The 12,500-nt window shown below is 41.3% G+C and overlaps 1 protein-coding gene and 1 long non-coding RNA gene across 2 annotated transcripts in view; one reads left to right on the plus strand and one right to left on the minus strand.

Moving 5' to 3' along the window:
• LOC134456086 (cadherin-7-like) overlaps positions 1–12,500 on the minus strand; it is a 187,338-nt gene that overhangs the window by 41,266 nt on the left and 133,572 nt on the right. The window lies entirely within an intron of this gene.
• LOC134455392 (uncharacterized) lies at positions 3,777–6,104 on the plus strand. Its single transcript, XR_010036104.1, has 3 exons — positions 3,777–4,236; positions 5,153–5,296; positions 5,912–6,104. It is a non-coding gene; the product is annotated as an uncharacterized LOC134455392 (long non-coding RNA).

Below are 12,500 nucleotides of genomic sequence, written 5' to 3' on the forward strand. Positions count from 1 at the left end.
CGCTAGTTGAGTAACGTCAGGCCAACATATACAGTGGCCTATCTAATTGAGTCTAGGCTATTCTGAGTTTGAGTGACAAATTTCGACACTACAATGTTAACTTATGCCTTCTTTGATCAGGTGGCCACCATGATTGTATATTAAAACTCTCAATTGTCCAACTCTCTAAGTATTGAATATTACATTATGACTTTCCACTATTGGTTACAGTCCCTGGTGTGTGGGGTAAGGTCTCTTGCTCAAGGGCAGTTCAGCCATGGGTGGAGGTGTAGGCCAAATTGGGCATAGTAATGCAAGTCTATGGTACAAAATAAAACACAATCAAATGTACTTTTAAACCACTTTAAAATGAATGTAAAATTCACCAGTGTAAAACAGCAATTTAATTCTGTCCAGTGATCACTTGTAGCTTGATGCTAAAGATATCAGTTACTTCCAGTGATTATGCTAAGCTATGCTAATAATTCTGATCCAATAAGTACTGAAAACACTGAGAGAAAAATTATATGCACATTCATGAACAATGCTGGGAAATACTGCAAATATGTGAAAATCAAAAAAGGGTGGTCTATTCCTTTAAACAACATACGCAGAGCTGTGTGTGTATGTGTGTGTGTGTGTGTGTCAGGGGTGATAGTGAAAAAAAATCCTGAGCCTGAACTTTTTTCGGAGGGTGGGGACACGACGACGACAACATAGGCCCTACTGCATATGTGACATAATGTAGCTAGGCCTAATTTTGACCCATTATTCAAAAATGTAATAGTCTCATTTTTGAGTTTTTCATTTTTTCCTTGTGCCTATGTGTTATTCACGAAAAGACAGATCATTCCCATCTTAGTAGGCTAGCACTTAAGATTGACTGATAGAAACTGGCCATGTTCGATTCTAGTTGTAAAAACGAATACCAATGTATGCAGTTAGAAGTGCATTCTAGGCTTGTGATGTTGCAGCATAGTTATTGAGGTGGGTATTGAACCACAATGCAACATTGAAACACCAGAATGCATTTCTGACAGCATGGTGCATATTTTACCACATTTAATTAACCCAAAGCTGCATATGTAGCAGCCATACCAAGACAGTTCAGTAGGGGGCAATACTACGCCAAAGCACAGTAACTACTCTCTGTCTAAAATAAAAGAGGTGATGTGTGCTGATTCGTTTCATGTTCATTGGGACATTGTTCATATAGACCTAACTTGTCTACTTGCTGACATATGTTTAGATACTCATGGCCCCATGGTCTACCCATCAACCAATGCCTTCCCGTTGTAGGGAAACGCCCTTTAATTAGGCCTAGAACTACATTAAATATTTAGGGCACACGCGCATAATTAGGGCTACATGTAGGCCCACGTTCCCATTGCTAATTTCCGACTCCACAGATGACAGAACAGGCTATTATGGACAAGGCAGTGACTATGCGACTTTCGCATTGGCTTGTCGTCAATTAAAATAGCCTACATGAAAATCACTCGCGTGCGCGCACACACACATTGTATGAGTTGCAAAGATAACAACAGAAAACAACATAAATAAAGACAGGACCGAATTCAACTACGCTTCATGAAAATAGCCCCGGGGCATGACAATAATAAGATGAACATTCACTGCATGTGCACGGTGGCCACAAGAAATCCAGACATGAAGTAGGCTAACTGAAGTTCATGAAGGGAGTTGTGATATTGATGATGGCTCCCTGCATGACTCGGGCTAAAGTATCCCGTTTTTTGTAATACCAGTGAGACCGTGCAGGCAAGATAACCTGTGCATCGTGCGTGGAATAATTCGATTCGATTACGCAGACGGGCTATGAGATGGAGCGCGTGCAATGGAAAGGCTGTGTGAACCTGTGCGAGGAGGCTGTTCGAGTATTTTTCCCACACAGCGCGACTGATTATAGAGAGCGCGCTAGTTGGTTTAGTCAACAAAACTATTATGAACATCTCCCTGAAATCAGTTTTTGACACATGGTTTGTCTAGGAATGGCGCAAAACACCATCCCTCAATCAACAGACCAACATCCAAGAACCCAGCTCACGCTTCAAGGGGTGAAGCAGGGATGCCCAAATCATTCTAAAGTGGTAAATTGTAAACCTTGATGCATCCGTTATGAACAGACTGGTCGATTCAATCCATTCCAAAGCAGTCACACAGTTGCAGGTTAAGCCATGTCTCAAATGTGAAACATAGCGGTCCAATTTCAAGCATTCCACAGTCATTTGGACGTGCTGCGAATGGTAGCCGCTATTCCAATGCAGACATTTAACGCACCACATCAAGAAAAAAAAAGTATCATGACGGGCATAGCCTAGCCTACCGTCTTGAGCATACTACTTTTCATCAAAGTTTGTCAACATTGCGCAGTCATTTAGCGCACATGAATGAAGGAAAAAAGCCGAATCTATTTCAAACATATATTCTCTCAGTGATTTCCAAGCATGAGGCTAGCAATACTAGCGCAAGCCAAAACCATATGGCCCACGCCACAATGCCACAGCGAGTAAATTAATAACCAAATCGCCTTAGGGACTGTACGTTATTTACCGGGGGGGGGAGGGCTGGTGCGCTGGAAGTCCGGTCAAAAAAAAAAATCATGCCCCCCCCCCCTCCACCTCAATTTTTTCCCCATGGCCCTCCCCCCACTTCAATTTTGTTTTCCCATGGCCCTCCCCCTACAGGTAAAAAAAAATAATATGTAAAATTGGTAGATGAACAACCATCATGAGAACAGTCAGAGTAGCCTACATCAAGGGCGGTTGTCTGCACTATTATGTGCTATCGATATCAGTGGATACCTATGAGAAGCCGCTAGAATCTACCTCTGCGGCTGCATGGGATGCCTTTTAACTCCACTGTCACCAAGACAAATTGCCTTCACTATTGTTTTTACGTGTTAAGTAGGCTAATAATAATGATAATAAAAAAAACTTCCATTTCAATACCAATGTCCGAGTTGTTACTACTGTAAACTACAAAGTGGAGAGAGTTTCCCCACCGCAGCTTCAATATTTCCCTGCTCGACAAGCAGCGCCTTTCACAAAGTACGTTTTACATGTTCAGCACAGTAGCGAAGCCAGGGACGCAGGAACTGGTTTTGACCAGGGGGTGCTGTGAAAAAAATCTGTTTTTTAGATGCAATTTCCTGCGTTCTAATCAATTTTAGGGTGAGGAATGGCGAATCACATCTGAATAACTTCCTCATGTTTTATGTAGCCTAAACAAGGATGGGTAGATTTACCTTTTTGTTAAACATCTCACTTTGACATTATTAATTTAAGTTCTTCTTGCGGAAGGGAAACGCGCACCTGATGTGGAGGTGAGGGCGTGTTCAAGAGCAAATCGCGCTGCCTTGACAGTTTGTCTCAGCATGGGCAGTGTGCAATGTGTGAAATTAGAAGAAATGCTTTGACTAGGCTATGCGATGCACTCGTGAGAGGTGACCGGGCTTTCAAATAATTTAGATTTTCTTGCAATTGCGACTGTGGATCTCAAGGTGCATCTCGATCAGTATGGAACGCCAAATGAGCCACGCTTAATTAAATAAATACACCAAAAAATAATTAATTCAATGTGTCACTAATTAATTTAAAGTAGAATTAAATAATTAAAATTGGCATTAAATATATAATTTATGAATTAAATGTCAATTTATATAATGTAATGTTAAATATTTCTTTCGCAATTCAATTAATTATTTAATTAATTTATTTAATTATTTCATGTTACGTGTGTTTCAGCACATCATTAATTAAATGAATCTGTCAATCTCACCCATCAAAGTCAGTGGGCGGAACCACTGACGTAAACGGGCGGGACTAGTGCCAATCTGGTGTTATCGACTGCTTTGGTCTGAAGCGTAACACCTCCTACATGACATGAATGGATCAAGGAGGAAAGCTGCTTCTATTCGAAATATGATGAAAAAAGGGTTGTGAGTGATTGGGACTGTAGCACTGTCAACATTTCAAGTGAAAGGCTTAGAGTTTTATCTTTAGGAAAATGTATTCGTGAAATTAGCTTCTTGGCCATGAAGTTTTAAAAGGAGTGGATGCATGTTGTCGAGATACGTTGAGGATGACAGCTGCCTCCAAGTTCTTCTTGGCTTCCTCGTTGAGGATGACAGCTGCCTCCAAGTTCTTCTTGGCTTCCTCGCGGCCTATCCACTATAAGGGCTCCGGGAACCAAATCTCCTTCATCATCGTGTTAGTTGTTTGACACACTTTCTCACAGGTAATGTAGACAATTTTGAATGGTATTTGCCGTTGTGTAACCTGACAAAACGTTGGAACTAGCCGGCTACGTGGTCTCATTTTCACCGTGGTAATGCTAGTTGCATTTGTCATAAGTAGCACAGTCAGTGACCGCAGACAACGAGTCATTTGTTGGCAAAACAAAGTAGATGGTATGCTAAGAAACATTACCAACGTTGTTCAATAACAATGTTGGCGGACGCTCCAGTTTTTGAATGGGGTCGAGACGCCAACCAGCAATACTCTTCTAGGAGGGTGCTAGTGCTAGAAAAATATGTTTTTCTAGCACTAGCACCCTCCTAGAAGAGTATTAGCAGGCATCACTACACATTATCAGTTACTTATCACACCATAGAAAATAAGCAAGTATGAAGTGATTAGTTTGCGAATTCAAGCTTGGTCACTGGCAAATGGTATGAATATCAAGAGTACATTAAAGGTAGAGTACCTCCCAGTGCTTGGCTTACTAGTTCAACTTCAGAACATTCTGGGACTAGATCTGTCCAGTTATGTTCATGAGCGGTCCAAGACTATTGTCGCTCTCTTGGGTATGAATCCTGTATTGTCACGTAATGCAGTTAAATAAGTTAAACTGATTTGGTATGTTAAGCACGTTTTAAAAATGTTGCATTTTGCCTTTATAGGGCAGTAGGCCTACTGTTGTTATCAATGTCACAATATTCCACAATGTAACCTCATGTAGAATAGCCTCATTGTTGTATGTACTTCATGTGTTTATGTCTGTCATGTGTATACTATAAAGTGCTATAGCATTCTTCACTCTCTCACTCACACACACACGCTGGTTTTATTCAGAACATTGTGGAAGATGAATAGAAGTAATCTGTTGTAAGATCTGCTGTAATTCCCACATCTGTATCACACTGTATTTTCAGAAATAAAAAGGGGATACTGTGACCAAACCGGCCTACTGATGTCCATACAGTAGCCCTACACAAGACCATGTCTGTCACATTGGTGCCATGACCGAGTTGGACCTTCGCCCAACCGGGATCATTCTGGACATCATCTGCGTTGTGGTATTATACAGTATATTGCGTATATTGCATCCATGTATGGAAATGGTAAAATATGTAACCCACTTGTACCATCTTAATGTGGTACAATCAAACCTTATTTGACTAATCAAGTGTTGAAGTGATACTGTTTAGCGATTTTAAGATTTATTCTGTAGAGCTTTCTTTTAGATTATTATTTTATCTTAACCCCTCCACCTTTTTTTATCTGTTAAATGTTTTGTGTGTGTGGGTGTGAGAAGTGTACCACCCACTGCAAAACAATTGCCAATACTGGGACATAAGGCTACTATTACTACTACTACTGTGCTATTTTTGGAAATAAGCTCATATTACACCTCCCTGTGAGTTAAATGATTGAGTTTTACCTTTCTCTAGCCGCCAGCTGGTCTCATAGGATTCAATGTTTATCACTAGCATGGAGCATGGAGGTAGTATTTGCACAGCCATACTCTGAAAACGATTGAAAGTACAGGAGGAAGGTAAACCTTGATCATTTAACTCAAGGGGAGGCGTAATATGAGCTTATTTCCACAAATGGCACAGTATCAATTTAGCTGAGATGGCAAGCTTGCACTGATCATGGATCATCTGACTTTATGTGTATTATTTATGCAGATAATCATCAAAGCCTGACTGCCCACAACACCTGGATCAGAGAGCCAGTCCAATGAAATCTGTCAAGAAAACCGCAGATAAACAAGGCCTGTATCATCATTGTAGTCTAGTACTACACTTTTATTATACACGAAGACAGAACATGAGATGCTTGTATCATTGCAAAAAAAAACTAACTAACTATACAATCAGTCATGCACTCTCAGACGCACTCACTTACTAGACAACTCACCACACACGTTATCCATTACAATGTCTCAGACGCACTCACTTACTATACAACTCACCACACACGTTATCCATTACAATGTGTTCATTCAGCTCTAACATACCCACATTTTTAATTTAAAAAACCCTCAAATCTCAAGAACCTGAATGCAGCGTATATTTGTCTCCAGGCTACAATGGCTTAAAGCGCTGGAGGCCAAAAGGAAAGTAGAGTGATTACACTCATTCTCAAACTGTACGCAATGTGGACAGTATTCCAAGTGTGCCTTTAAATAATATTGGTTTGTGGGTTTTGTGTTGTTTATTGGGTCAGAGGTGGGCCCCAAGGTTCAATTACACCATTAGGTGTAAGTGATCACCATTCTTTGTTACACCATGATTTTCCTAAATGTATGTATATTCCAGTTCAGTCTTGTTTATATAATTCTGCACAACTTGGTTCATCTTTCTTCCCATGTTTAACTGCAGTCAACCTGCCATCCAAGCCGAGGCCAAACACATCATAGCACTGAGGTGGTCAACCAAGGTTGCAGATAGGGATGACTTCCACGACGTGTCCACCAAGACCAGAGGAGGCTGCTGCGGACAGCTTCCCTGCGAGAAACCTTGCTACGCCCAGTATAGGCACACAACTCTAATTTCACTGCATGTTTTAGTATTTCTATGCATGCAACCTATAAATCCTTTAAATCTTGCAATTGATGTAGACTTGTAAGCCATCTTTAAGCAACTAATACGTTATTCTAACCTCTTCACATTGATACACATGTTGTGCACTTCAGATTAATTTCCTGTATTTTGTTCTTGCTCTTTCCCTGCAGAAACACAATTGAACAGATTTAATAAATGTTCGTCTTTGTCAATAATTGTATCTTCTTTTCAGCATGAACTGAGCCAAGTTAACTTTCTAGTCAAAGTATCTATTGGAGGCATAAATAACAAGAGGAAGACTAGCCATCAATAATTACAATATTTACAAGCAGTGAAAGAGGCATGGACTATCCAAATATTTGTTACAGTGAAGAAGTTGTGATGCTGTACGTGTTTACTCCATCTACAGGCTGCTATAGACTTAGTTTTCCACAAAGAAGCCTAGAGTCGAGACCTTTGTTCAATCTTCTGACATGCTCTTACTCTTGACAAATGGGTACTATATCAGCTTTATTACTTTATTGAATCCTAAAATTGTCCAGCACGTATGAATTGGACGTTGTATCTTGGAGTAAATAAGCTACTATCCAGATTTAAAGATCAAGGTGAGCTGAAATAATTTTTTCATCCCTGCGCAAGAGGCCAGGAAGGTTTGTCAAAGGTTGGAGTAAGTCTCTTTTTTTTCGCGACTAATCGTGACTAGATATATCGATCAGTCCAGTGTTTCTCAACAGGGGTGCTGCGGAAAAGTGGCTGATAAATAAATTATGTAATATAAGATATTTGTCTAAATTGATAAGTTAATGCTAGTCAGTGGAATCTTTCATCTGCCATTTACGCACAATAAAGTAAATTTATGTCACCCCAGTAAGCTGCAACTTCAAACGTAGGTAGTGTGACCAAATGTGTTACTTTTCTAAGCTTGTGTGGTATCGGATGCGATGCCATGTTACGGCTTGTTGGTTTGGGGTGCCTTGAAATTTTTCATGAATTGGAAGGGTGCCTCGCCTAAACAAAGGCTGAGAAACACTGGATTAGTCGACTATTAAAATTTTCGTTAGTTGCAGCCCTAGTATGTTCTATGAATACCATCAATACAATATAGCTGGTATGCTCCAACTGGTGATAATAATTTGCCCCTGTAGGACCTAGGGGCCTACAGTATTTTCACTTCGATTACCTTAACTGTCACTGTAAGGGTTAGATAATCATTATTGGTAAACTGTTAAACAATTGAGACATCTATTATATAATCTATCTTATATAATAATAATAATAATAACTTGGTTTTATATAGCGCCTTTCAAGGATGGATAAGTGTTTCGGTCACAGAGTCGGAGAGTGAGGGCCGGAGTCCGGAGATGTTCTTGAGATAGAAAAAGGCAGATTTGGTGATGTTTTTGATGTGAGACTGGAATGAGAGGGAAGGGTCAAGTTATTATGTGTAACAATTTTGAGTAACAGTGTCTACCAAAGGGAGTGTGTCTATGTTCCCACAGCCCGTCCCACATCACAAACACTGAAAACAAAAACAAAAGGGGGGGGAGGGGGGATAGAATGAATTGTCCCGCAGGCCAATGGTACTGTTCCACCTAAAAACCTTTCCCTAACCTCATTGAAATCGTGCCTCACAGTCAGTTAACACCAGCCATACCTACCTCTAAACCACAATGTAATGACCTCTAACCATGCTCTACTCATAATAGTAGAGATGGACTTAACTAAACCACAACCAGGGTGGAATCATGCTTAAACCCACGTCAGTACACAATAACAATACAATACAAGATAACCTCTGTGGAAGCTATATGGGACTAATGGGATGTGGGAGCATAGGGCCGACCCCATGTCACATGTAATAGAAGTTACTACTTTGTGGCCATAGTATGTCAGAAACGTGAAAGTAACATGATGCATCTGAAGTTGGTTTTGTTGCTGTTCCTGTCAGCATTCTGCCGTGGTCTCTGTGGGGCATTCTCGTGCAGTCACTTCTTTGGTAGGTGCGCGGCTTTGCCATCAGTTCATCCGTCCCAGTCCCATCTTCACTGTAAAAAGAAAAAAAAAGCTTTTGGTCAAGAAAACCAATGGAAGCAGTAGCAGCTAGCGAAAGAGAGACGGGCAGTAATCAGTTGCAAAGTCTGTGTAGTACAATGTAACATTGTCAATGTTACCTAATGTTACCCAAGCTATAGGCCCTAGTATGTTCACACACATCGCTACAGTGAAGTCAGATTGTTTCGACGAAGCAACTAGTTCTACACCTAGGTTAATTTACATGCATGCACATATTTTTCAAGGATGACTGGGCTGGGGCACTCATGGCACTATCCACTTGCACGTCAAATGCACACGTCTCATCCTTGCTCAACAGCATATCACATCATGGGCTTTTAGTGAAAAAACAAAAAACAGATGAATATACTATCTGCCATAGCCCATTATATCTCAACAGTAGCACAACCACTATCTGAGCACACGTAAGCTAGCTGGTAGACAGCTGCTTGCTAAGGTTAGCCATTCCGTTCAAATTGAACTTGCTTAACCTAGGTCAAAACATTAAGCATGTGTAAATTTACACATTTTTATAAAAATGGACTTACCAGTTGAAATGTTGATCGCGGTGAATGAATGCTGGCGGGGCCCCTTTTACCTCCACCGATCTGGGTGATTCACATAGCCTTATAAACCCACTCTGTTAATACCATACCAACACACGAACGTCCGACAAAATCTTTCCTATGATCAGCTCTACGCTCGATCTGTTTTGACTTGATAGGCAGTGCAACCAATCAGATTTTAGGATACGCCCACAGACTTTGATGGGTGAGTTTGACAGATACAATTATTTCATAATGTGCTGAAACACACGGACCAAGAAATAATTAAATGAATATAATTCAATAATTACTTAAATGGTAAAAGGAGTACTTTTAATACTTTTCTACTTTAAATAAATTAATGACACATGTAATTAATTATTTGTTGGCATATTTATTTAATTAAGCGTGGCTCATTTAGCGTTCCATAGATCAGGACCCCTGTCCTGTCTCCCAGACCGCGCATAAAAGCACGCACGCACACACACACAGGCATAGCTCTACCTTCCCGAATGTGATTACACTTTGACGGCCAAAGAGTCCGGGATGTGATCGGAGCAAGAAGTAGGCTAAGCGCCAAAGCAGCTCGAGCCATTGCTGGCTATTGATACAGGGAGAGTGAGAAATCCACCTTTAGTTTCCATTTAACGTAGGCCATATTTAGCCTAAGACACATTAATCGGTGGTGCTATGGTGGTCAAATCAGCAAAATGGAACAAATTGCCAAAACAGAACCAGTACAACATTCCAAAACATCCAACCATGGGCGTAATTTCGGCATGGATATAAGGGACGCGTCCCCACCAATATCCAGCGATTATCGTTTGTCCGCACCAATTTGATCACTGGGGCTGGGGGAAAAAAACGCTCTCCCGTCTCATTCGCATTGCGGCGAAGAAAGGGTTAACCAAAAGTCCTTTGCCAAAGGCTGACGACCAATCTGATTGGCTGTGCCTTCCCCTTCTTTCACGTGAGACTCTAGGTTGTGTATGGTTGCTAGGAGGCAGGAGCTCCAAAAAAAAAAGAAAGAAGCTGAGGTCTTTTCGGTAGGTTCTATCACTGCGCTAATCAGTGGTGCTGTATTAGTTCTATGCAGTGGTGTTACCACACTCTGGCAGGCTAACGTTCCAGAATCTTTGGTGCAACGTGGGTGACACGGGCACATGACTGCCAAGTGAGATGGCAGGCAAAAGAAAAAAAGTGGACATAGGCCTACTGAGCTGCTTTTCAAAGAAATCTGTAAGTCACACTATCACTCGCTAATGAAATGACGTTTGGAACACAGCCCGTTAGCAGGGCAAACTCGTTATCTATGAATCAAGTTGTCTACGATGGCACAACTAACTGCAGAGACTGTTGTGCAGTTGAATATCCAATGGCTGTCAATATGTTAATGTTGCATTATGTCCTGCAAATGATAGAATGTTTGTGACAGTGACACAATAACTCCTCGTCAACATAACACGAGACAGATTTATCACGAGGGCGCCTTTGTAAAACGTCGGCGGGCACCTTAGCATAATGACAAACAAAAAAAAGCTATCCTTAGCTAACATTTTTCAATGAAATGGCATTCATGGCCCATTTTATTGTCCAGGTGACAGATCCAACATCACAACGCCACACTACAACACAGGCAGACGGCGATGGAGACAGGTGAAGTTGAACATTCGGGTGTATGATTTGATTGCTCGAGACATTTTTGGGAGATAATAGTCCATGGTCTGGCAACTAGCCGTCTTCCTCCCCTGCCTTCAGTGTGTGTGTGTGTGCGTGTGTGTGTGCCTGTCGCGTTTGAGAGTTCCATTGGCGCACGGCACGTGCATATGGCAAGCCGTTTTAACATATAATAGCCAGAATGGATATGTGTTGCAGTTGCGCATGGAAATGTTCCGTTTCTCCGATGACCTTTTTTTAGTATTATTTTTTTTAGCTTCCCCAACAGTCTTGCTGTAGCGCCGCCTATGTGTAGGCCTACCTTATGTTAAGAAAGCTATGACATATGAAACTTATAGGTAGGCCTATTTGGCAAATATTTACTAATACTGTAGCTGTATATTTGAAAATCTGAATTGGAAAAGTCAGTGCCTCACCAGCCATAAACACCAGCGCACAATACACCATTGCAGAAGGAAAGTTCATTGTTTAAATATAAATCACTTAGGCTAACTGCTTAATGCTGTATAGTTGAAAATAAAGTAGGCCTACATTTTTTCTGTTATTGTAATGTTTTGTTTCATGGAGACCCGTTTCATGGCAGAAGTAAACAGACATGTAAACTATCAATGTGTGTCATTGATTGATTCGGTTGTACACCGACTGAAGGTAGGCTATATCATTTGTGGCAGTTTTGGGGGGTGGGGGTGGGGGGATTAGGTCCCTGTCCCCACCAATGTCAAAGCCAAAGTTACACCCTTGCATCCAACAATAGCACAGCCTTACACACCGCGGCAATTCAACTTTGACAACTGATGATAGACAAGCCAGGCACACCAGCTGTGCTCTCCTTCAGATTCACCCCATAGCCAACTCCGAGGCTAAGCTAGACTACTTCACCAGCAACAGGCAAGACCTAGCATACCAATACACGCTTCTACGAATCCAATCTCCACAGCAAGAAACAAAAGTCACTTCTTACCTGACACGGTGCACAACTTTGGTGACATTCCCTTCTCCCGTCACGCTTTAAATGTAGGCTACACAATTCCTTGCTTAGTTGGTCCGTTTTTGTTCACCAAAGTGACGAGACTTCTCTTCACAACAAGTTAGCTCCTCCAATGGTTTCAAGACCGTATATGATGCATGGCCAACACATCGCCGTTAATACCACTGTTATTACTACCTTGACACCACAAGCAAAACAAAATCTCCCGCGTCACTGCACCGTTCTACCAAAGTACGTCTAGGCCTAGGTAGGCCTACTGTTCATTCCGGTCTGGTTGGGGTCTAAAAGTTTTTTGAACACAGATGTAAAGCACACGGCGGTGCCAATAAATAAAATCATGACTTACCAGAAGCTGTGACCACCAGTTGACTACAACACCTCTCCAAAATTCCTCTGGAAATGCCCATCCAATTCGTTGTCAAAACTTCCCAAACTGTTTAGCCCATAT

The sequence above is a fragment of the Engraulis encrasicolus genome, chromosome 9 (assembly GCF_034702125.1).
Source record: "Engraulis encrasicolus isolate BLACKSEA-1 chromosome 9, IST_EnEncr_1.0, whole genome shotgun sequence".
NCBI lineage: Eukaryota > Metazoa > Chordata > Actinopteri > Clupeiformes > Engraulidae > Engraulis > Engraulis encrasicolus.